This window comes from Octopus bimaculoides, chromosome 11, assembly GCF_046866305.1.
Source record: "Octopus bimaculoides isolate indiv1 chromosome 11, ASM4686630v1, whole genome shotgun sequence".
Taxonomy (NCBI): Eukaryota; Metazoa; Mollusca; class Cephalopoda; order Octopoda; family Octopodidae; genus Octopus; species Octopus bimaculoides.
This window is the reverse complement of record NC_142938.1, coordinates 2,907,382-2,933,393: the sequence shown is the minus strand read 5'-3', so window position 1 is coordinate 2,933,393 and position 26,012 is coordinate 2,907,382. Positions and strand designations below refer to the sequence as shown.

The following is a 26,012-nucleotide window of genomic DNA, read 5'->3' as shown; positions in this document are numbered from 1 at the left end:
TATATATATATATACATATATATACATACATATATATGCATACATACATATGTATATATACATATATATATACATACACATATATACATACATATATACATGCATACATATATATATATATACATGTGGCACACACACACACATATAGACATACACATATATATAAATGCTCACACACACACACACGTACCCCCCCCCCCCCCCCACCACCACCACCACCACCACCCCAGCTGCCCTGACATTCTTGACATTTATCAAGTCTATGCCACAATGCACATTGAGGAGGTCTGAAGCTTTTTTTCATTTTTTGATTTTCGGTTCTTTATCTTTCTTTTTTTTGCTTCTTTTGTTCTTTGTTTCTGTTATTTTCATGTTCCTTTTGTTGTTGTTGTTGTTGTTTCTGTCTCTCATGGTACACTGTTATAAGTCTTGAAGTGTTTCTATTATTTCTGCACTTTGGTAAAATAGTGGCTGTAATGATGGTTGTGGTAGTGGCAGTGGTGCTGAAGATGGCTGTGATGGTGATGGTAACAGTGGTAGTAGAGGTGTGGCAGTATTGGTGGCGGCGACGGTGGTACCAATCACAATGGTAATTTTTAGCAATTATTGTTTAACCTCAGATTGGCCCTCATATACCTTCTGGCATATATCAAAAGGTAGTCCAACCATGACCATCCTACTTTATTTCTGTATCTTAGCGAATGTGTGTTAGCTTTTTAAAATGATAGACTATGATTTGAGGGATTTGAGGGAATCCCCCTGTTGGCTTATTGTAGTTGGTGAGTGTACTGAAACTGGTGGTTAGCATTGGAGATAGTGGTACTGGTTGATGATGGTGCTGTGTGTGTGTGAGTGAGTGTGTGTACATGTGTGTGTGAGAGAGAGAGAGAGTGTGTGTGGTGGGTGCAAGTGGTAGAGGTAACTAACTCATCCATACTTGTCATCAAGTATGACATCATAGCAATATGCTCTGCAGTATCATAGCAGTATGGTCCATGTCTTTACACCTGTTTCAGGTACCAGTATAATCATGAGCAGGCACAAACATCTTGACTTTCATGTCTTTGACTCAAAGATGTATCAGCTGAAGGGGTGAAAGACGTCTGCACTCCAGTACTTATTTTATTGATACCCCCCACCCGCCCGCCACCAAAAAGGGGTAGGATTTGACCTGTGAATAAAAATACCTCCATCAATTTGAAAGATGAGGTTTCAGATGTAAAATTGACTGAACTATTGTTTATTGAATTAGTGGACATGTGGCTGAGTACTCCATAGGTACTTGTACCTTTTATGCAGTTTCCAAATGGGATCAACATTATGCAGTGTGTGACAAAGCTATCTCCTTGAATTACAGGTAAAGTCCAGCTGAATGGCTTCCACACAGCCTCCATTTTCTTGATTTCACTGGCAAGGTTGAGCTCAGCTCCAGTGGCATTGATAGAGTGTGTGCCACCAGGGGTACCTCTCCATTATGTCACCCTCCCCTGGGACAATACAGGCTTCAATAGCAGATCCAGAAGTGTCTCTCCTATAAAAGCATCACCCAGGGCAAAGTGACCCTCCATTGCCCCTCCCTGTCCCAGCTTAAAGGCTTTCTGCTAGATGTCCTTCATTGGGACTGAACCATCAACCTCATGATTACAATATCCATCCTGTATCCACACTCATACATGGATACATGGACACATACACACAAACATTAACCATATTTTTGCACACACACATACATGCACACACTCTTAAATTGACTTGTGTACATACTATGCACATTTCTATGCACATATGTACACACATGCACACACACACATATACACAGCACATGCATACAAATACATCAAATGGCAGCATTCACAAGCATGGACACACACACACACAGAATCGTTAACAAAGTCATTAATTGATGGGTTAGCATTTCGCATCATTAATATTCCAAGCTCTTTGATAAACAGTCTTCATATGACTGGGTATGAGAGTCTTTAAAACTTTCAAAAGCTATTAGTGCACATTCTAATCATGTGATCAGTAGATCTACATGTGATCATGTGATCATTAGACATAAACACACACACACACACACACACACACACACACACACACACACACACAATCAAGAGGAATGGCAATTTGATGACCTGCTGACCTATTCAACCCATGTCAGCAAAAGAAAAAAAAGAAAAGAATGAATATAACATGATAAGATCTTTTTAATAATCATATTATTAATCACATACACACACACACACACATACATGTATACACACACATGCATGCATATATGCACACACAAATATTGAAACAAATACAAATATATTAGCCATGAAGGGAGACCATAGATAGACACTTAGCATACTAGAAATAGCAGCCAAATCTCACTCAGAATTACACTCTTCTATCTTGAAGCAAAAAAAGAAAAAAGAAAATAACAGACATGGCAGTCATTTCTGGAATGCCTTCCATGGTAAGTTGACTCAACCAAGATCACCTGGGACTAGACAATAATAACAACACATGCACCTCCCCTACAGCCAAATGGATCAATCACACAACTTACCATCGCTCGAATTACAAATAATTTTGAATCAGACAGAAGTGTTCAAAATATCCACAAGAAAGGTTTTGGAAGACCATGGATATTAGCAAGCCCCCACTAAGCAAGAAAGGGTACCAGAAACATGTTGCCAGTTTTCATGAAATAATTAAATTCTGTCTTTAGATTCTACTAAACTTTGGAGAATGAAATGCATTTTAATGAAACCTGACTTTATAAGCATTCATTATATTTCTCTATATTTTGGCAGGGTGTATATAACCAAATATACAAATATATTTATGAATACACATCATCATACTGTGTTTGGTACTACATAAAAGGCATCTGTGCCGGTGCCATGTGAAAAGCACCCAGTGCACTCTATAAGGTGGTTGGTATGAGGAAGGGCGTCCAGCCATAGAATCCAGGCCAAAACAGACAATTGGAGCTTGGTGCAGTCCTCCAGTTTGCCAGTCCCTGTCAAACCGTCCAACCCATGCTAGCATGGAAAACAGATGTCAAATGGTGATGATGATGATGATATATAAGTGTTGGGGTGGACTGATTAAAAATTCTTCAAGATGGTACCCCAGCATGTCTGCAATCCAATGACTGAAACAAGTAAAAGGTAAGTACTTCCACTAGTTTCAGTCTATGAAATTCCAGTCACGTGGTATTGGTCAAGTGGCAGAAATAGTAAAGGACATCAGGTGACAGCATCCATGCAGTGACATGAACTCCATACCACATGGTTTGAAAGTAAAAATCTCAACCACAACACAATCATGTCTGTGCCTGTACATTCAAGTCAATATGTGTGCACATATATATATATATACACACACATATATCTTTGTGTATATACATATGTATGTATATACATATGTATGTATATACATATTATATACATATATATATGTGTGTGTGTGTTTGTGTGTATTTACATACACACATATATTCTAACATTGGACACCTTGTATACACACCATCATTTTACTTTTCCATCGGTTTAACACTGTATTATCTACCATCCTTTTTTTAATTTTTATTGTCAATGTCTGTTTCAATGGCTATTTTCTGTCTGATATAATTATGATCTACAGTACTTGAGACACAGTACGTAGCCTTGAAACACATTTCTTTTATTTATTGCTAGCAAACCTCTCAGCATTGAACAGTTGTATAATTACTTTACTGTCTCACTATAATAGGACTTCATTCAGATGAAACACTGAAGGCCTCAACCTTGCTTTCCTGTTTCAATTCTGCAGGGAGTGGGAAGGGGGTGGGCTACAAAAGGAGGGGTGGGTGGGGTGGTCAATAAAAGTAGGTAATAATAGATACTGGAGTATTTGGGTCGTGCCATTTTATCCATAGACACTCACCTCAGCTTTGAGATCTAAATTGGAATGCTGGAATGCAGCAGAGAAATCCTTCATCGTTTACTTGTTTCAATCATGAGACTGTGGCCATGCTGGGGCACCACCTTGAAGAAATTTAGTTGAATGAATTGACCCCCAAGTACTAATATACTTTTTAAAACCTGGTACTTATTATATCATTCCCTTATGCTGAACCACTAGGTTATGGGGACATAAACACCCCAACACCGGTTGTCAAGTAATGGTGATGGACAAATACAGACACACACACACATACATAGATAGATATTTATATATATGACAGGCTTCTACTCAGTTTCTCCCAACCAAATTCACTCTCAAGGCTTTGGTTGGCCCAGGGTTATATCTGAAGATACTCACCCAAAGTGCTACACAGTGGGACTTGAACCTGAAACCATGCCACTGGAAAGCAATCTTCTTAAACCTACAGTCCCACCACACGTACATAATATTTTGGGAGTAGAATGAAGATAGGTCAAAACGTGGAGGAGGTAGGATAAAGATGTGTTAGGAGAGCAAAAGTGGGTCACAGAAGCTCGCAATTGCAAAGGTAGGGCAAGAGACAACAGGATGTGAAGCAGTTCAGATTAGACAAAATGCTGAGGCAGTTAGGGTTGGCTTTTAGAGTACAGCTAGAAAAGAGGTAGGTCAGAGAACACCAGGATGTTTTGGTAATAATAGCAGATGGTGGAAAGTTGCAGATTAGACAAAAGACTGTTGTCTTTCAACTGGAGTGTCACATATAGTGTTTTCTTGACATTTTAACCTTCATTTATTTCAGTCATTAGACTGTGGCCATGCTGGGGCAGCACCTTGAAGAGTTTAGCTGAACAAATCAACCCTGGTACTTTTTTGTTTTTTTAAAAAAAAACCTGACACTTATTCTATTTGTCTCTTTTTGCTGAGCCGCTAAGTTATGTGAATGTAAACAAACCAACACTGGTCAAGCAGTGGTTGAGGGTGACACAAAGACACACGCGTATCACATGCATATATATATGATGGGCTTCTTTCAGTTTCCATCTACCAAACCCACCCACAAGGCTTTGGTTGTTTCAGGGCTATAGTAGAAGACACTTGGCCATGTTCCTGAGGTAGATCCAACAGAATTGCACCACAAATGCAGATGACAACATGTAGCTTAAACCATTCCGGTGCTCTACTCAACATTTAAACACACTAATAGATTTATACTTATCTGTCCAAATTATTTATTATCATCTAATATATAATCCTGTTCTGTTTGTCTGTCTGTTTGTGCACTTGTAACTCAAGTATTATTCATCTGATTGCGCTAAAATTTTAAACATGGATACATGAGAGAGCGGGGCATTCCATAATCTAAAAATATTTTTTAAATAGTCAGTTTCAAAGTGAGAATAGCTATTTTTGAAATCTGTTTGTCCTATTTCTTCCACCATGCTGTTCATTAAAAGCAACAAGTTGCTTAGACAGCCGGCACATACCATATTACTGGCAAAAAGGGGAGTACAGGATGACAGTCAGCCAAAACTGTCGCTCTGCTGTCTCTCTTCTTTCCTCTCTCTGTCTCTCTGTCCCCCTCTCTCTATACATAGAGGACTCAATATGATTATCTAACTTAAGCAACAGTCATCAAATGCAAAAAGCCAAAGAACTGTTAATACACATATCCATACATAAGACAGTGCAGTGTGTTTTGAGGGAGATTTAGCTGTTATTTCTACCAGGTCTGGCTACCATATAGAGGTCTCCCTCATTGGATCATCTAATATATAAATCCCGTTCTGTCTGTTTATTTTTTGTGCGCTTAAAACTCGAGTATTGTTCATCTAATCATGCTGAAATTTTAAACATGGATACATGAGAGAGCCAGGCATTCCATAATCTAAAAAGATTTTCAAAATTGCCAGTTTCAAAGTGAGAATCGCTATTTTTGTAATCCTTATGGCCTGTCCACCGGATGATTAGAACTTCCGTAACACCATTCAAGTTAAGCCTCTTCACCTATACAAACCATCCAATGGACGGTGGGCGTTTGCTGGTCATACATATATTTAGAATCTCAGTGACACATCATAAACACAAAGATCCAGGTAAACATTATTACTAACAAATAAAACCAAATACCTCTTACAGTTACCTGACAAGTAGGACAGATATGACTTGCACTTCTATGTCTGGCAATGATTACCTTTGAGTAGGTCTCACATCATCATTATTATTATTATTATTATTGTGGTGGTGGTGGTGGTTGCTGTTGTTACTGTTGTTATTGTTTTCTATATGTTTAAACTGTAACTTATACTGCAGATGATTGCTGACAAGGGTGTGTCACCATTTGATAGTAAGCCATTGTGTTGAGCCAGTGAGGCAACCTGTACAAGGTCACCACTCAATCTGTGAGAAATAAAAAGGTAAACCACCCTAAAAAATCATACCATCATCATCATAATCAACCCTGGATATTATTGTCTTAGACTTATAGGGCTGGTTACCCTGTCCTAGACTTATAGGGCTGGTTACCCTGTCCTAGACTTATAGGGCTGGTTACCCTGTCCTAGACTTATAGGGCTGGTTACCCTGTCCTAGACTTATAGGGCTGGTTACCCTGTCCTAGACTTATGGGGCTGGTTACCCTGTCCTAGACTTATAGGGCTGGTTACCTTGTCCTAGACTTATAGGGGTGGTTACCCTGTACTAGACTTATAGGGCTGGTTACCCTGTCCTAGACTTATAGGGCTGGTTACCCTGTCCTAGACTTATGGGGCTGGTTACCCTGTCCTAGACTTATGGGGCTGGTTACCCTGTCCTAGACTTATGGGGCTGGTTACCCTGTCCTAGACTTATAGGGGTGGTTACCCTGTCCTAGACTTATAGGGGTGGTTACCCTGTCCTAGACTTATAGGGCTGGTTACCCTGTCCTAGACTTATGGGGCTGGTTACCCTGTCCTAGACTTATGGGGCTGGTTACCCTGTCCTAGACTTATAGGGGTGGTTACCCTGTCCTAGACTTATAGGGCTGGTTACCCTGTCCTAGACTTATGGGGCTGGTTAGCTTGTCCTAGACTTATGGGGCTGGTTAGCTTGTCCTAGACTTATGGGGCTAGTTACCTTGTCCTTCATGTATAAGTGATCATCTCCTTGAATGAGATGTTAATCCATAGCAGAGTTACTCTTTTGCAGCTTAATGGAGTAGACCAATGTGAAATGAAGTGTCTTGCTCAAGAACAGACACACCATCTTGTCTAGAAATCGAAACCGTGATCTTGTAATCGCATGTGCAACACCCTGGAAACTAGGTCACGTGGTTTCACATACTGATCTTAAAAAGGGACAGGAAAAAAGACATAGATATCTCAAAAAAAAAAAAAGCAAATAAAGGAAAAAGACAAGGCGACCAGGTTTGGGCCCAAATGTCTTTGATCACAGAGTTACTCAATCAAGATTAATCTGGGTCTGAGCTAAATGAAATTCAAATGACAATTCTGTTGCACAAACAAGGGGACATCTATATGGTTGTTGAACAAGACACGACTGATCAAAAAGCAAGACATAACTGATCAAAGGCTAAGCAACATCATGGCTTGTAGCACACACACACACACACACACACACACACACACACACACACACACACACACGGGCTTCTTCCATTCTCCATCGACCAAATTTATTCACAAGTTTTGGTTGTCCCGGGCCTATAGCTAGAAGACGCTTGCTCAAATGGCATGCATACATATACATATGTGTGTATGTGTGTATATATGCCTTGACAAGGATAGAACAACTTCTCTAGTGATTGTACCACAATAAACTGCACCTGACCCACCCTGTAAAAGGGTTGGCATTAGAAATCATGCCACAATAGACGTAGCATGGACTGTTCTCAGGCCATTACAACCAGTGCAGAAAGTGGACTTAGAATGATGTTGATAATGATGATGATGACGACGATGATGATGATGATGATGATGATGGTGGTGGCTAATAGTGGTGATGATGATGATGGTAATGATGCTGCTAGTGATGATAATGACCACAATATTGATGACAAAGAGGATGATGACGATGATGATGATGGTGTATGTAATTGTATTTCTAAAGTTGAGAACTCCAGTAGTGTTGCTAACAGACTTGAATTTCCTGTTGCCAGTTGTCAAACTAAAGTTTATATATTTTGCTCACAGTATTTATTCAGTGAAAATCAAACATTTTTGTGCATTCAGCCAGGATCAATTGGTGACAATAGAAAGATTTGAATTTCTTCTTACTTCATTGGATAATAAAAATGACAGATGGTCAGAGACATTCTGGGTCTCTAATCTTTCAACAGTGCTGAAAGAATGTAAGAAAACATGGGAAATAAAGGAAAATAAGAAGTGGATGGAATCGTATACGAAATATTTATATGTGTAAAAAATAGAAAGTTTATAAAAGAGAATGTTGAAATAATAATTAAAATATCAAGTTATGAGGAGTGAAAAGTGCAAAAGTATGGAGAGAGAATCTTTGTGCAAACAATTATTAATTTGGTGGAAAGCAAGACAGAGAAAAAGAATGTAAAAAAGGGGGGAAATGGAGAAGAAAAAGGAAAGAGGAATGAAGAAAAATGTCAAAGAAGAAAGAGTATAAGATGAAAGATTGAGAAAAAGAGAAATTCAAAACAGAGATACATAGCTTGATGTCAGTGAGATAGAGGTTGGGGTGGGGGTGGGGGACAGGAAATGATTTAAGATGAATACTAAATGAGCGAGAGATAGAGATGTCTTTTATCTTTTACTTGTTTCATTTAGTAGACTGTGGTCATGCTGGGGCACCGCCTTGAAGAATTTTTAGTCAGATAAATTGACCCAAGTACGTGAGCCTGGTATTTTTTTCTATAGGTCAGTTTTACTTCTTTGCAAGTCAAATATATCAAAACCTTCCTCTTGCTTCCGCTTATGTTTAGCGTTAACTTTTGGGGAAAAAAAAAAGAGTGCTCAATACCATAGTAGAGATTTATAAAATGTTTTATTTGGGTTGAGTGGCTGTGTGGTAAGAAGCTTGCTTCCCAAGCACATGGTTCCGGATTCAGTTCCAGTGCATCACACCTTGGGCAAGTGTCTTCTACTATAGCCTCAGGCCAACCAAAGCCTTGTGAGTGGATTTGATAGACGGAAACTGAAAGAAATCTGTGTTTGTCCTCCCACCATCGCTTGACAACCGATGCTGGTGTGTTCACATCCCCATCACATAGTGGTTCGGCAAAGAGAGATCGATAGAATAAGTACTAGGCTTACAAAGAATAAGTCCTGGGGTCGATTTGTTTGACTAAAAAGTGGTGCTCCAGCATGATCACAGTCAAATGACTGAAACGAGTAAAAGAGTATGTGTGTGTGTTTGATGAATGCATATATACCTAGAGAGAGACAAACAGACAGACAAAGTGATAGATAAATAGATAGGTAGACAGACAGACAGGCAGATAGATAGATAGATAGATAGATAGATAGATAGATAGACAGATAGATAGATAGATAGACAGACAGACAAATAGACAGACAGACAGACAGACGGACGGACGGATGGACGGAAGGAGAGATAGATAGATAGATGGATAGATAAAACATACTGGAAGATGAAACCAAAAAAAAAAAGATAAAATTAGAAGATTGAAAAATATAATTCAAAAACCGAAAGCAAAAGAACCAAAAAAATGTCAAGAAACTGTGACAAAATGAATGGTAAAGCAAGAGGAAAAGGAAGCAATATAATGAGAAGAATACAGAGAGAGAGGGGGGGGAGATAGAGAGAGAGAGAGAGAGAGAAAGAGAGAGAGAGGTTGAATTTGAAGGAAGGAAGGTTATGTGAAAAGGAAGATGGCATCAGAGAAAAGATGGCGAGCAAAGCAATCGCTTGCTATGGCAGCATAGAATTGTAGTAGAGGTGCTAGAATTGTAGTAGAGGTGCTAGAATTGCAGGTGTGGTAGAGGATAGAGGGTGATGGTGGAGAGAGAGAGAGAGAGACGTTTACTATCATGTCACAAAAGAATGGCTGTATCTTCTAGCACTGTCTGCCTCTGTGGATGTTCATCGCACACAAGTAGTATTATTTATAGATCTGTAACTATATATGTGTGCGTGTGTGTCTGTGTGTATGTGTATGGGCATGTGCGTGTGTGTGAGTATATGTGCACGCACGTGTGCATGTGTGTGTGTGTGTGTGTATACAAAATGTTTGTTTACAAACAAGTCAGACAAATAAAGTACTGAATACACGGTGTAGAATTATCACAAATCAGAGATTCACTCCACAACAGCTGGAATCGCCAAATAGTTCCTAATACGCATACACACACACACACACACACACATATATAAGCATATGCATGCAATAAGGAAAGAGATGACATAGGAATAACCGAATGAAGTTCCAAAGATAATCATTTATTCCCTTGTCATCTCTTTTCTTATACTCTGTACTCAAATGATGTTTTGTTCAGAGGCATTACGCATATTGAGTCCTACATCAGGTTATTAGTCTTGCAATGCTTAAGCAAAATGTTCTTTTCTACTCTAGACACAAGGCCTGAAATTTTTAGGGAGGGTGGGGCTAGTCGATTAGATCGACCCCTGATGCTTAATTTATCAATCCTGAAAGGATGAAAGGCAAAGTCAACCTCGGCGGAATTTGAACTCAGAATGACAAAACTATGAAGGGCAAAAATTTCCCAAGAATTAACACTAAATCTGGGAGTGTGGCTTATGCACAAGTGAATACAATAAGTTCATTCACCACTCAAGAAGGGGCACACTCCATTTGGTAGGCTTCCATACAATCTCCATCAAAATGTTTTGACAAGTCTTGAGTTAACTAGACTGTACAGTAGAAAACACTTGCCTTCAAGTGCGGTAGGGTTGAACCAGGAACCGTTGACTGCAAAACAAATGCCTTAATCACATGACCCCATAGGAGGTCCTCTCACTCACTCTTTAACCTGTGTTTGAGTCTATTTGAAGTAAGCAGTTTGTTTGCTTGAACTAAGCGAATGAAATAAGTTAATGAAACAACATTAGTCAAACATATAGGATTGCTGTTATTTACAACAGTAAGATACATCATCATCATCACCATCATCATTTAACATCTGTTTTCCATGCTGGCATGGGTTGGATGATTCACTAGGAGCTGATGAGTCAGAAGACTTCACCAAGCTTCAATGTTTACTTTGCCATGGTTTCTGTGGTTGGGTGCCCTTCCTAACACCAGACACTTTACAGAGAGTACTGGGTGCATTTCACATGGTATCAACACCAGTGAGGTTATCATTAAATTCACAAGACAAGACCCCTTAAACTGAGGGATGGAGAGTATTGAAGGAGATGGCCTTATGCCAGGTGGTGAAGGGCTAAAGTATGATAGAGGGACAGAAACAGGTGTCTTGTCGTAGAGGAGACACATGGTTACCCCAGTTGGAAAAGGAAGAAGATTGTTGTGATGATGTGTCAGGACTTACCCTCAAATTACAAGAAGGGGAAAATAAGAGAAGGGTGTTCTCCATAATGCACCTGGGTGACTGACAAGTTATGGGGTCTTGGCCAGAGATATATTACAGTATCAGAGAAGGGATACAGCTGAGTCCTCTTTTCATTTTTACTTTCAATATATAAGGGTTTGTGTTTGAGTGAGTCATAAGGAGATGAAAAATTAGGATTTGAGGATCCCACTCTTCTAATTAAGAAAGACAATAGAATGAATTGCAAAACAAAGTGACAAATGTTTGTCATAAATTTAGTGGAGGCATTTGAAAGGACAGCCTTGCTCAGAGCTGGCAACAGGTGGATACTTAGCCAAAAGTAAAACAGAACATTGCTTAATTCAGAAAAAAAAAAAAAAGAAAAAGAAGGAAAAAAAAGGCTCGTTTTACAGTGAGCATAATGAAGGGATTGTGAAAAAAAAAATGGCTGTAAAAAATAAAGAATATTTTCTGATAGGTTCACTGATAATTGACAATGACTGGAAGGAATAATGTTGATATCAATATTAATTCAACTTCATTTATTTTTTAATATTCCAGTCGCTTCTATAACTAATTGGAAAACGTTTTAAAACCCCAGGGCAATTGTGACACATTTTGTAGCTTTAATACACAACAAATTGTGAACAAAAGTATTAAAAAGAGTTTAGCTAAAATACTGAAAATTCTATGATTTCCAAGTATTTCCCTGTCAATTGGCCCTTACTTTTTGGGTCTTAACTTCATTCCCTGAGCACAATGACCCCAAAGCATGAGGTTATAAGAAGAGTGAATCATACACTGTTACAAAACATTTCAAAAGACGACAAACTCAAAACCGTATTATGAATGCCTTCACTCAGGATAAAATAGCTCTGGTAATAACTGCTTTAGATGAGATTGGATTAAACAGTAGATATAGATATGGAATCAGCATTTAATGCCTGCCTTTCTATGAATCAGATGGAACTTTTAAACACTTATACTTCGAAATCAACGGGTAAGACCATTATTATTATTATTATTATTATTATTCAGTAGTTTTATTTTTATAACGTGCTTTCACTTCACTACCGAGCGCAGCTCTGTGCGCCTTGGGTATGTGCTGTGGTTTGCTGTGGTGCTCTTGTGTTTACTGTATTGAAAGTGTTTTGCGTAGGATGTGTGCAGTACCCAGTAGTGCAATTTTCTGTATGTTATATATATTTGTAAGTCCTGCTATTTTTGTTATGTATTTGTCTGAATATTTTTTTATTATACCTAAGGCACCTACTATGATAGGAATTGTTTCTGTTTTTAGATTCCACATTCGAGTTATCTCTATTTCCAGGTCTTTGTATTATTATTATTATTATTATTATTATTATTATTGCCACAGAAGTGATAGATGAGAAGAGATGAAAGAAGCAATTACAATAAATGAGGAATTACAATAAAATCAAATAAAACGTAAAGTGATGAGACACTTGATATACAAAATATAGTCATGTCTCAACGAATGAAGCAAGCTTACAGATCCAGGTTTACTCTGATTACCAAGGATTGGTGCCATCTCATGATTCCCCAGCTGCCCCATTCACTCAACCAACGACAATACTTTCTCTGGCCTTCAGATGAATTTACTGGATGGCTGCATTTCTCTTTGTGCCCTTAGCTTCTTTGTCAGACAGAATTTGAAAAAGTTAAATTGTTTGATCTGAGTCCACCATACAACCTTTTACCAGACAACGGAAAAATGTTGGCCTTTCACAGCAAAAGAAAGATGGCAAGGCAATCTTCACAATGGAATTGGCCAACAGCCAGATCCACCCTACATATGAGAAGGGCTGTTTGACATAACCCCTCAAATTAGCAATGTTTGAACACTGCATTAGTGTATGCAGAACAGTTGGGTTACTTTACAAGCACCTCAGGCAGGTTCAGTTAATCAGTCTGGCTCTAATAATCTGGGATAAACCTGTCCAGACAGACAGACAGACAAGAAGATCAAAGTAAAGCATCCAGATATTCTTACCAAACACTTGAACAAAATTGTAAGAATTCTCACAAAAGAAAAACGTCTCTTTGGACTAAAAGATTGCTTGAAAGTGTGGGAAAAACTACCAAAATACAAGGATCAGAAAACTGAATCAGACAGGATTTGGAGCATAAAAATAAAAGAAACAGAACCAGTGCTGGTTTCAAATTTTGGCACAAGGCCAGAAATTTCAGGGCAGCTAGGGTGAGTCAGTTATGTTGACCTCAGTCCTCAACTGGTACTTATTTTATCACCACTGAAATGATGAGAGGCAACCTTGGCAGAATTTGAACTGAGAATGTAAAAGACAGACAAAATGGCACGAAGCATATTTCGCCCAGCACCAGAATGGTTCTGCTAGCTTGCTGCTTTAAACAAAAAAAAAAGAAGGAAAAAAAAAACAGTATCAGTCTTAATCGGAATACTTGGTATGATAAAATGATAAAACCAAAAAATAAAGATTAACAAAGACATAGACGCTCACAGCATAACACACATTCTCCAACAGATAACCCTGTGAGGCACAGCCCACCTCCAACTCAAGACATTCTTTAATTCAATTGCACCAAAGAAACAGTACACTCTCTGCACACAGTAAATTCTTTATACAATAACCACCCAATAAAATGATGCTCTACACCGGTGCTTCTCAACCAGGCTCCCTATGATCCTTTAAGGGACCAGATGAGATTTTGTTGTTAGAATTTATGTGCAGTAAGTTATATTTCTATGGTACAGAAAATATTTCAGCATTTTGTTTTTTTTATAAGTTTATGATATTTAATTATGAAAATGTGATCAACTCACAGCCTTACAATTGTGAGGCAAATACCATAACCACTTAGCTTTGTGCCTTCACACATACACACACTATAATATATAGTCTGCAGAATGACCATCCAGGCAGAATATAGGAAACATAAAGCATTACACAATCAAGTGCTGATTCCACGTAAATGGTGTCTCTGTTGGCACCACATAAAAAGCTTTTGTGATGGCACCACCTAAAAGGGCTCTTGTGCTGGTGTCACATAAAAACTACCCAGTACACTTTGGAGAGTGGTTGGCATTAGGAAGGGCATCCAGCCATAGAAACCATGCCTAAATAGACGATTGGAGCCTGGTGCAGCTCTTTTGGCTTACAAGCTCTTGTCAAACTGTCCAACCCATGCCAGCATGGAGAACAGACATGATGATGATGATGACGATGACAATAATGATCATGATCTTGATGATGATAATGACAATGATGTTGATGATGATAATGATGATAATGACGATGATGATGATGATGACAATGTTGATGATGATCTTGACATGCTGGCAGAACCATTAGTATGCAGGGCAAAATGCTTAGCAGTATTTCATCTGTCTTTGTGTTCTGAGTTCAAATTCCGCCGAGGTCAACTTGGCCTGTCATCCTTTTGGGGGTCGATAAATTAAATACCAATTGAACCACTGGAGTCGATGTTATCTACTTACCTCCTCCCCCAAAATTTCAGGCCTTATATATATGTGTGTACGTGTGTGTAATTGTATGTATGTGTATAGCCTGAGGTATTAACAATTCAGCTGATGGGTTTCCCCACAGTTTCTATCCACCAAATCTACTCACAAGACATTGATCAGCCTGGGGCCCATAGTAGAAGACTCTTGCCCCAAGGTGCCAAAACCATGGGGACAAGAATCAAGCTTCTTCCTCACTTGGTTATCTATAAGGCTTGGAGAAGAAGAAGAAGAAGAAGAATTTTTTTCTTCCTTTTTCTTTTTTCTATAAGAGTTTGAAGATTTTGAGCCAGCAAAAAAAAAAAGAAGAAAAAGGAAAGAAAAGCAGAACCAGTGGTGGTTGTCATGGTGGGGATTTAAATGCAGTAAAAATAGCTAAGATAAATTATTGTAACAACAAAGACATCTTGTCTGATGCTTTAACATTTCTGCCGATCCAACAACCATGACCATCTTCTTTGTTGTTATTATTATTATTATTATTATTATTAGTATTATTCTCTAGAGTGTAAGTGAGAGGGGTGGAGTGGTACATCTAGGACTGTATTACCTACTGTGCCCTTCTGTTTTTTAAGCCACATGGAGTGTAGTGCAAAAGAGATTTGACTGTTGTTTCTAGCGGGGTGTGTGATTTTACCAAGGTTCTATCACTGGCTTGACATTAACACTGATTAACACAAGACTCCTTTGTGCTTAAGCACAATGCCACTAGCCTCCACCAAAAACTAAAGTGAGGGAAGGTTAATCGACAGGTGTTATATTTTATCACAGAAGGCATTCATAATAACTGAATCTCCCATCAACAATACATAGAATCTTAGAATCTATTCAATGACACCTGTGACTGTCTAGACACTGAGGTTCAATAGATTGTCAATGGAAGATTCAGTTGTTATTGTGCTGCTGGACACCTGTCACTGAGGAACCCACAGCAGGGGAAAATCACAGGATCTGGCAGCTTTGGTGGCTGTAATAGATGGTTCTCATCTGTCAATGATATGAAAAAGAGTGCGTTTATGAACCATGAGCCCATGTGAGATGTCCTCTCAGCGTAAATAATGAAATATTCTGTGTTCTAACACACCCACAACATTATGTGGGAGACAAAGATTATCTTGTGATATTAATACTGATCCTGTCACTATTAATTTTATATATATATATACACACATACACACATATATATATATATTACTCTACCTCTGGTATTTGAGTACTCTTTTTTCCACTTTGTTGCACATTTCATGTGCTTACTCCGGTATATATATATATATATATATATATTGATAGAAAGGACAACAAAAGAAAGAAAGTGACCTCAATATTATGTAAATAGAGGAATTTATCTGTAAAAATATGTGACACTTATTCGGTAGCCATGATAAAACTCCAAGTTTCAGATGTCGGGGTGGGAACCCATGCCGTCATCTCTTCAGTTATCTGGCCATTCATGTCTACCAAATAAGTGTCACATATTTTTACAGATATATCATCATCATCATCATCATCATCGTTTAACGTCCGCTTTCCATGCTAGCATGGGTTGGACGATTTGACTGAGGACTGGTGAAACCGGATGGCAACACCAGGCTCCAATCTAATTTGGCAGAGTTTCTACAGCTGGATGCCCTTCCTAACGCCAACCACTCAGAGAGTGTAGTGGGTGCTTTTACGTGTCACCCGCACGAAAACGGCCACGCTCGAAATGGTGTCTTTTATGTGCCACCCGCACAAGCCAGTCCAGGGGCACTGGCAACGATCTCACTCGAAAATCCTACGGGAGCCAGTCAGGCGGTACTGGCAACGGCCACACTCAAAATGGTGCATCTCATGTGCCACCCGCACAAGAGCCAGTCCAGGGGCACTGGCAACGATCTTACTTGGCTTGCCGGGTCTTCTCACGCACAGCACATTTCCAAAGGTCTCGATATATATATATATATATGCATGTCTCTGTGTGTATATGTACACACATGCAGACACACACATACACTTATAGTTCATATTTCATTTGATAGGTATGAATAAGTATGTCTGTATATATTTGTATCTAGCAATGCAATGTGAGTGTGTGTGTACATATATATGTATGTGTGTGTGTGTGTGTGTAAATAAATATACATCCTCCTCATTTTAACATTCGCTTCTTTATGCTTGCATGTGTTGCATGTGTGTGTGTGTGTGTGTGTGTGTGTGTGTGTGTGTGACCTAGCATTTAGCTCTTGATTTTTTTTTAGGGTAAGAATAATGCAAGGTGCATCACCTGCTCAGTTACAAGCTTGTCTTACTGCACACAACACTCCCAGATGTGTTCATATCTCATGAATTATTTCCTGATGTCTATCCCTCTATCTATCTTATTCTATCAATATCTTTGCTGAACTGCTAAGTTACAGGAATGTTAACTAACTGACACCAATTGTTTAGCCAAGAAAGAAAAAACACAAATGCATCCACCCAAACACACACACACACAAAGACAATGTTTGGTGTGTGTATCTTTGTGTGTGTGTGTAAATGATGAGCATTGAGCTTATTCACATCCTTTGTATGGTTTTCCTGTTTTCTGTGAGTTCCTTCATTGTTCTCCTGTGTCACATTTTACACACACACACACACACACACACACACACACACACTGCATGCATATAACTGTATATTAATAGAACAACCACATAAGTCATGTATGTATATAGCTACCTACTTTCAGATTTCATAAAGCTAAAAGCCAATGTGATATATAGCTGTGAGTGTGTGTGTGTGTGTGTGTGTGTGTGTGTGTGTGTGTGTGTGTGAGTGTTTGTTTATGTTAGGCTGTGTGAGGAATTTCACAACCTTCGCTTGCAAGGTCTTTTGCTTTTTACCTTTGAAGGAAGTCTTTATATCTTTCAGAGTGAACTAAATGTGAAGGAATCCTCTTGGCGGTGGCGGTGGTGGTGGTGGTGGTGGTGGTGGGGCAAGAACGAAAGAACTCAGTCCAAAGACAATGTCACACACACACACATACACATACATAGATGCACGCACACATATAGACGGGTGGATGTATGGATGAATGGAAAGGTTTCGCTTCATAACCCCATGGTTGTGAGTCTGATTCTTCTGTGAAGCACCTTGGTCAAGTGTTTTCTATTATTGCTCCAGATTACCAACGCCCTGTGAGTAGACGGATACTACAGGAAGCCCATCATGTGTGTGTGTGTGTGTGTCTGTGTATATGTATGTATGTATATATATATACATGTGCATGTATATACACACGTCTATATATATTTGCACATATGTGTGTGTGTGTGTGTATGGGCACATATACATCTCTAGATATATGTGTGTGTGTGTGTGTGTGTGTGTGTGTGTGTGTGTGTGTGTGTGTGTGTGTGTGTGTGTATATATGCTCCCTTTCTTGTACCTTGGAGTTTGGTCTGGCATCCCATCACCACCATCATAATCTTTTACCCACCTACTTATATAACGTGAGGTTGTCCTTTATCTCCTCCAAAGTGAGACACCTGTGCATGTCTATCATACTTTTACCTCTCAACACCAGGTATAAATTGACCATTAGCCCTGTTCTTTTTGTTGCCTAACAACTTACTCAGTCACCTTACTAGATACTTGGTAGCATAACAAAAGCAGCCAGTGCACTCTGTCAAGTGGTTGACATTAGGAAGGTCATCCAGCTGTAGAAACCTTGTGAAAGTTGACACTGGATCCTGATGCAGCCCTGCAACTCCCCAGGTCCTGTCAAACGTCTAACCCATGCCAGCATGGAAAACATGATGGGGAAAATGATGTTAATGTTGATGTTGATGTGTGTTTGAATAATGATATTCCATGGCTTTGCTTGAGTGGAATGTTGTTATGATGTTGGCATTTCCTTTTGACATTCTACCCGGTTACTCCACACTTTCAATACCCCGTGGAATACAAAACAAAGCAAAACAAAAAAATCCCTTACCTGATAAACCGTTAAGGGTTAGTGACAGGAAGAACACCTAGCTGTAAACTCTGGCCACAAATATGTCCCATCAACAACCCAACTAGCATGGAAAAACAGGTGTTAACCCTTTAGTATTCAAATTACTCTATCAAATCGAATGCTTATTCATTCCTTTGAGCTCATCATATTTCACAGGCTTCAGATTTTAATGATGTGATTGTTTATTCTTACAATGACAATACAGGGGAGGCGTGAGAAGCCAAATCTGGCCAGTTTGAGCATAAAACAGGTGGAGTATTTGCAATGGATTTAACCAGTTTAAATACTAAATGGCTGAATGAATAATTATCATTCTGTTTTGTTTCATACTTGTATGAACATCTTACTTAAAGCTAATTAACTTCCTAATTAATCATGATAAAACTGTTTCGGTTTGTTTCACATCTTGATCTATCAGTCTGGTGCTAGTGTAGTTCCTTCATTCTAGAACATTTTCCCTGTCCTTGTGGCAGCTGATGGTGACACAACCTGTTCGGCTTTTCAGAATGACCCCTTCCTGTATCACCCGAATGACTATATGAGTGACTAACATATATGGCCCTATTTAGCCAGATATTTTCAGCATCACAGGGACTGACCTCAATGGTCCAGCTGCTTTCCCTGTCTTCATATCTTTCATGGATGCTCTGACCACATAATTACCAATTTCAACTGCTGGTCACTCTGTGTGCCACTGGCTCTCAACCTGGGTCCAAATGCCTTATTCTATTCAAGTGGTTATATGTCAACAATACAGAAAATATTCAAACACTACTTTCATACAATCTCTAATAATATATTTGATTAGAGTGAAATAGGAAGCAAAGGAGACCATAGATAATAAATGTGTATGTGTGTGCTTGTGTGTGTTGGTGGGGGCAAGGCAGTTAAGCGATCTGCTTGTTTTCCTGGCAAAATACTAGATTATTAGCATCACGGAACCTCCTTCGATAACCTTGATTTTTCTTCATTCTATGAATGATACCAACAGCCACCATATATACCAGACTGGTCATCCTGAGGTTTCCCAATTTGTTTAAAAAAGCCACATGCTGTGATTCAAAGGTCACTGTCATCTGTTTCCAATGCAGTCAAACAAGAGGGCCTTAAAGAAACGGTCCTTTTGTTGATCTGTCCTAACTGTCATCAGGTTGATCTCAAAGCCCTTCTGCGAGGCTTTGAGTGTATCCTAGAAGTACTTCAAGAATATTGTATACTGTGCTCAGGTGCACAACAATTCATTAGAAAAGATAGCCAAAACTGCAAAAGTACATAGTAAATAATGTAGTAAAGATTGTTTGCCAACATAATATGGCAGTCCTGGTTTAGGACGAATGTTGCTGCAATTTAGCCCCAGGAGACATCGTCTCCAGCTGGCTATACGACACGATTTGTGTCCTTATATTTTCGAACAAGGGAATCTGGCACCCCCACTCAGCTCAAAACAATATCTGTGTATCGCGATTTCCGGGTTATTTCCCTTCATCAGCACAGAATAATTGTTCGGCTAGAGGTGGCGCTGCCAAATTTCCGTTCGAAATATATAGTTTTCAAAGTCACTGAATTTTCTGGATGGGCTGGGGAGGGGGATATCACGTGTGCTGTTGGGGAACTTTGGGAAACATGGAAGTTTTGAAGGATGCTGTGTCCCAACAGCTAACAACTGTGCCTGCTCTATAGCAAGACATCTAAGCTTGTATCTGTCATGCTTCAACCTCCAAACACTGGGGCACAAGGTCACCCAGCCCCCACTCTCAAATACTCCCACCCCCATTTGGCTGTTCTTTTCCTGTTTTGCAAGTTACTTGGTGACCTCGGTGGTACTAATGGTAGGAAAGTAAAACAAAAAAAAAAAGTATTCAGTACACAATGGTTGGTGTTAAGAAGGGCATCCGACTATGCACATCATGCCAAAGCAGACACTGGGGCCTATCACAGACCCCCATGCTCCATCAGGTCTTGTCAAACCGTTCAAACCATGCCAGCATGGAACAGGAACGTTAAATGACGATGATGATGAGGATGATGATGATGACGATGACGACGATGACGATGATAGAGTTGTCACGGATGTTGCATAGATGAATAGTTGAGAAGTGTATGTATGTATGTATATATATATATATATATATATATATATATATATATATATATATATATATATATATATATATGAATGAGTATGAGTGCATACAAATGTGTATATATACACTAAGTATACGCAACAGGTGAGTTCACCCCTCACACACACCTCACGTCAAAATCAGTTCCAATCTGTTGAAGACCTCCTTTCTTCCTGACCGGGGTGTTAATTACAGTAGGAAACGCATGAACGCCACCACACTTCCAATAAATCTAAACTGGATATAAACGATTATGAAATGTCAAAGTCTTAATAAGAAATAGAAATACATCAATTCATATTGCTAATAACTCTATATATAGTTCTATATATATATATGCCCACGAGCATATGGCGTAGTGGTTAAGAGCGCAGGCTACTAACCCCAAGATTCCGAGTTCGATTCCAGGCCGTGACCTGAATGATGATAATAATAATAACATCGAAAAATACCTTAGGAATGAGAACCGAGGTTCGAAATTTCCCCAAGGCACTAGATGAAGGCTGGAGGGTATATCAACCGAAACGTTGTGTTAACAACAAACAAGATGAGGACAAATATCCGCCTAATGTAAATAACGTAAGTAATCCTATATATATCTTTTATCTTTTACTTGTTCTAGTCATTAGACTGCGGCCATTCTGGGGCACTGTCTTAAAGAATTTTAGTTGAGTGTATCGACCCCAGTTTTTAATTTTTAAAAGCTTTCTACTTATTCTACCGGTCGTTTTTACCGAACCGCTAAGTTACAGGTCGTAAACAAAACTACACCGTTGTCAAGCGGTGGTGGGACACACACACACACACACACACATGACGGGCTTCTTTCAGTTTCCGTCTACTAAATCCACTCAGAAGGCTTTGGTCGGCCCGAGGCTATAGTAGAAGATACTTGCAGTGGGACTGAACCCGGAACCATGTGGTTGGGCAGAAAGCTTCTTACCACACAGCCACATATATATGACTGAGACTCGTTAAAGATACATACGTATACTCTTTTACTTGTTTCCGTCATTTGACTGCGGCCAAGCTGGAGCACTTTAGTCGAGCCAGTTACGGGGACATAAACACACCCCGTAAAGGACAAACACAGACACACAAATATATACACAGATACATATATATATATACATATATACGACGGACTTCTTTCAGTTTCCGTCTACCAAATCCACTCACAAGGCTATAGAAGACACTTGCCCAATGTGTCACGCACGCAGTGGGACTGAACCCGAAACCATGTGATTGGTAAGCAAGCTACTTACCACACAGCCACTCCTGCGCCTATATATGTGTGCGTGTGTGTACGTGAATAAAGATATCAAACAACTTTACGAAAGCACATTTTGTATTCTACAATAAATATAATGATACTTTTCTGTTCTACAACTGTTGTATCGAGTCTTTTTTCCCCCCTATTGTTTGTAAATTGAATCACACACGGCTAAAAAAAAACCTTCATTTAATTTAAATATAATTATACAACTACTACTATTAAATGTGTATGCTTGTATCGCCAGATAGGTTTCTGCTTGTATTTATACACCCACATCGGAAAGTCCTTGTATTTTTATAGCTATACACAAACCCGCAAACTACTTCCTACACCCTGGATACAGCTAAATATTTATACACCCCACCCACTTTCAAAATGCTCTACACACAGTAAAACAAATCAACATACACAGACAATATATATATATATATGTATATATATATATATATATATATATATATATATATATATATATATACATCGAGAGGGAGAGAGAGAGAGGGAGTGAGAGGGAGAGAGAAAGGGGAGAGAGAGAGTCTGTGTATGTTGATTTGTATATATATATATTTATATATATAGTCTCTGTGTATGTACGTACACACACATATATATATGGGCAATGTTTGACTTTGTCTATCAAAAACAGATTTTTAACCCAATATTTACATTGCTATCATTCATAGCTTTATCTGCTTCAAGTTCTACTGCTAAAAACGAATTATATATATATATATATATATATATATATATATATATATATATATATATACACACCCACACATTATCACCCATTTCCTGTTCTTCAAAGGGTAGTTAATTTAATTTTACTATGACCGAAAAATGTGGATGATATAAAGATGAAGAGACAGAGAGGAGGGTATAATATAAGATATTTGGGTAGAAACAAACACGGAGAAAAAAGAGAGAGAGAAAGGTTAAGGTTTGTGATCGTTGGTCAAAGTATTTTTGACCATTTCGTCTCAAGAGGAAGCTGGAATGGCAGTGAAATGGTACAAGAATGATAGGAAATCTCACTCTTGTAGAAACAACGATCGGTATGGTAGAACCAGGCGGAAGAACACAGTTGAAAAGGTTAAATAAATTATGCATACAAACATACAAATATACACACACACACACATATATATATATATACACACACGTATACTAAATCAAAGTATACATAATAATGTACCTTTTCTATTGACAAATATACGAGTCCTTATTTTTCCCTTATGGTTTCTTACGACATACACACATATATACACTCATACACGCGCACACACATACACACACATATATATTATGTATACACACATAGCTAGATCGCTGTGAGAGAAAATGATTGACATATATACACGGCTTAGAATATTTCGTGCGACGGTGAAGCAAGCCGACATGCGGTCATTAAAAACAGTAGCCAAATTTCTTTCAAATCCCTCACTAAGCACGTTCCAAGAGAAGGGCCACAGATGAATCTAGTCTTATACACACAGTTCCAGAAAAAAAAAAGGTATTTGAGATGATCGTGGCTGGAACGCCTTTGAAAATATGTCGGTTCAATCACGGTGAACCTCTTGCTTGTGCAACAAACAGTAACACACATTATTAAAAAGGCAAGATCGTCGTTAGAACACACACACACGTGTGTGTGTGTGTGTGCTCAGACATACAGACAGACTAGAAGCTGGTCGTGGAAACTCGGTTTCCAGTTGTAACTTATTTAATGAACAGAAGCAAGTGCGTGTGAGAATGTGAAGGAAGAGCTTGTATGCTTGCAACATACTAGCACATGTTTATATATATATATATATATATATATATATATATACATATAGATACATAGACACACGCATACGTTATGTATCAAATGTATATGTATCGAGAATGACATTTAACGAACAGAAGCAACTGAATTTGTGTGTGTGTGTAATGTGAGTGTGTGTAGGCTGATGTCTAAAGAACAGTAGGAAGTGAGTGTGTAATGGTATGTGTGTGTGTGTATATATATATATATATATATATATATATATATATATATATATATATATATATAGTTCACTCTCTACATATATACATATATATATAATATTGTATAACATAATATATATGTAACTATACATACAAGTGTATCGTTTACGGAGGTTACCGAGCGGAAGCGAATCTGTGTCTGTATACAAACACACACCCATACACACACACGATATGGAAAAAAATTTCCCCAAATGTGAATAAGATTATAATTATATACGCCTTGCATGAAAGATATTAAACTGCAAGTGCGCGCTTGTGTGTGTAGATATGTGCACACAAACGTGTGTATACACAACAGAACGTATGGCCTCTGCATGTACACATATATATGTGGTATGTTTGTGTGTGTAGGCAAGTACGTAAAACCAAAGATTGCCTACGTACATACATACATATATATATATATACAGACAGACATAGATAGATAGATAGATAGATAGATGTGTGAAATTGAAATATAAGAAATTAAGGTATGATATATAATCTGAACGGAAGACTTTGCCACAGGTGCAAGAAATTACAAACTGCACAAAGACAGGAAGATATTTTATATCATGCACAAATTCACACTGAAATAAACAATTATATACACAAGTGTGTGTGTGTGTACGTGTATTCATGTATGTCTAAACTGTTGACAACTGAAAATATAATGAAAATAACGGTTAACACTAAGGTCCAATGTAATCTAATTAAGTATTATACGCAATAATTGTTCGGTTAATATAAATGATAATCGGCGAATTGTGTCGGGGGGGGGGGTGTTAGGAAGTGGAGGTGGGGGTCACTCGGTGATCGCTTGGAATGTTGCAGGTGGGGGTGGGGCAGAATGAGTTACCATCATCATCATCATCATTATTATTATTATTAGAAGTGATAGTATTGGGGGTGGGGAAACGCATGAACGATCCCCAATCCCTTTTTTCTGTCGGTTCTTTGCTGGACGAATCTCTGCGTCTTGTGCCATACCAAACAATCGTTTATTATTATTATTGTTGTTGTAACTGCTGCTGTTGTTACTACTGCTACTACTGCCGCCACCACCACCACCACCACCAGTGTACGCAATCCGGTTTCGATACCTTGGTTGCAAGCCAGTGAAATAAACTGACATCGCTCAGTGTGTCCTTGAGAAATGCATGAACGTCACGTAATCTCGTTTCTCCCCCAGTTCATTTTCTTATATAACTCTGACGTCGTCTTATACTGTCATCATCATCATCATCATCATCATCATCATCATCGTCGTCATCGTCATGAACATCGAAATTATTATTATTAGTTCGATCTCCGTTTACCGAAGACTTCAAATTCCCATTACCAAAATGCCCTTGAAAGAACCCGGAATGAATGTCACCACATCCAGTTTTCTTCTTTGGAAATTCTCCAGCCCTTCTCACCAATAAGTCTTATTCCAGGGTGTGATTATCATCATTATTCTTATCATTATTATTATTACCATTATCATTAAACAATAATTTAACACATCTATGTCGGTATACTACTACTACTACTGAGCTGGCAGAATCGTTTGAGCGTCGGACAAAATACCTTGCGATATTTCTTCCGGCTTTTTAGATTCTGAGTTTAGAATTCGCCGGGGGGTCAAGTTTATCCTTCATCCCTCTGGGGGTCGATAAAATAAAGTATCACACAAGAACTG

General features: G+C 38.6%; 1 protein-coding gene across 5 annotated transcripts in view; it reads right to left on the bottom strand.

Annotated features, from left to right (window-relative positions):
- Positions 1–26,012, bottom strand: part of LOC106884061 (1-phosphatidylinositol 4,5-bisphosphate phosphodiesterase beta-4) — a 122,914-nt gene that overhangs the window by 96,138 nt on the left and 764 nt on the right. The window lies entirely within an intron of this gene.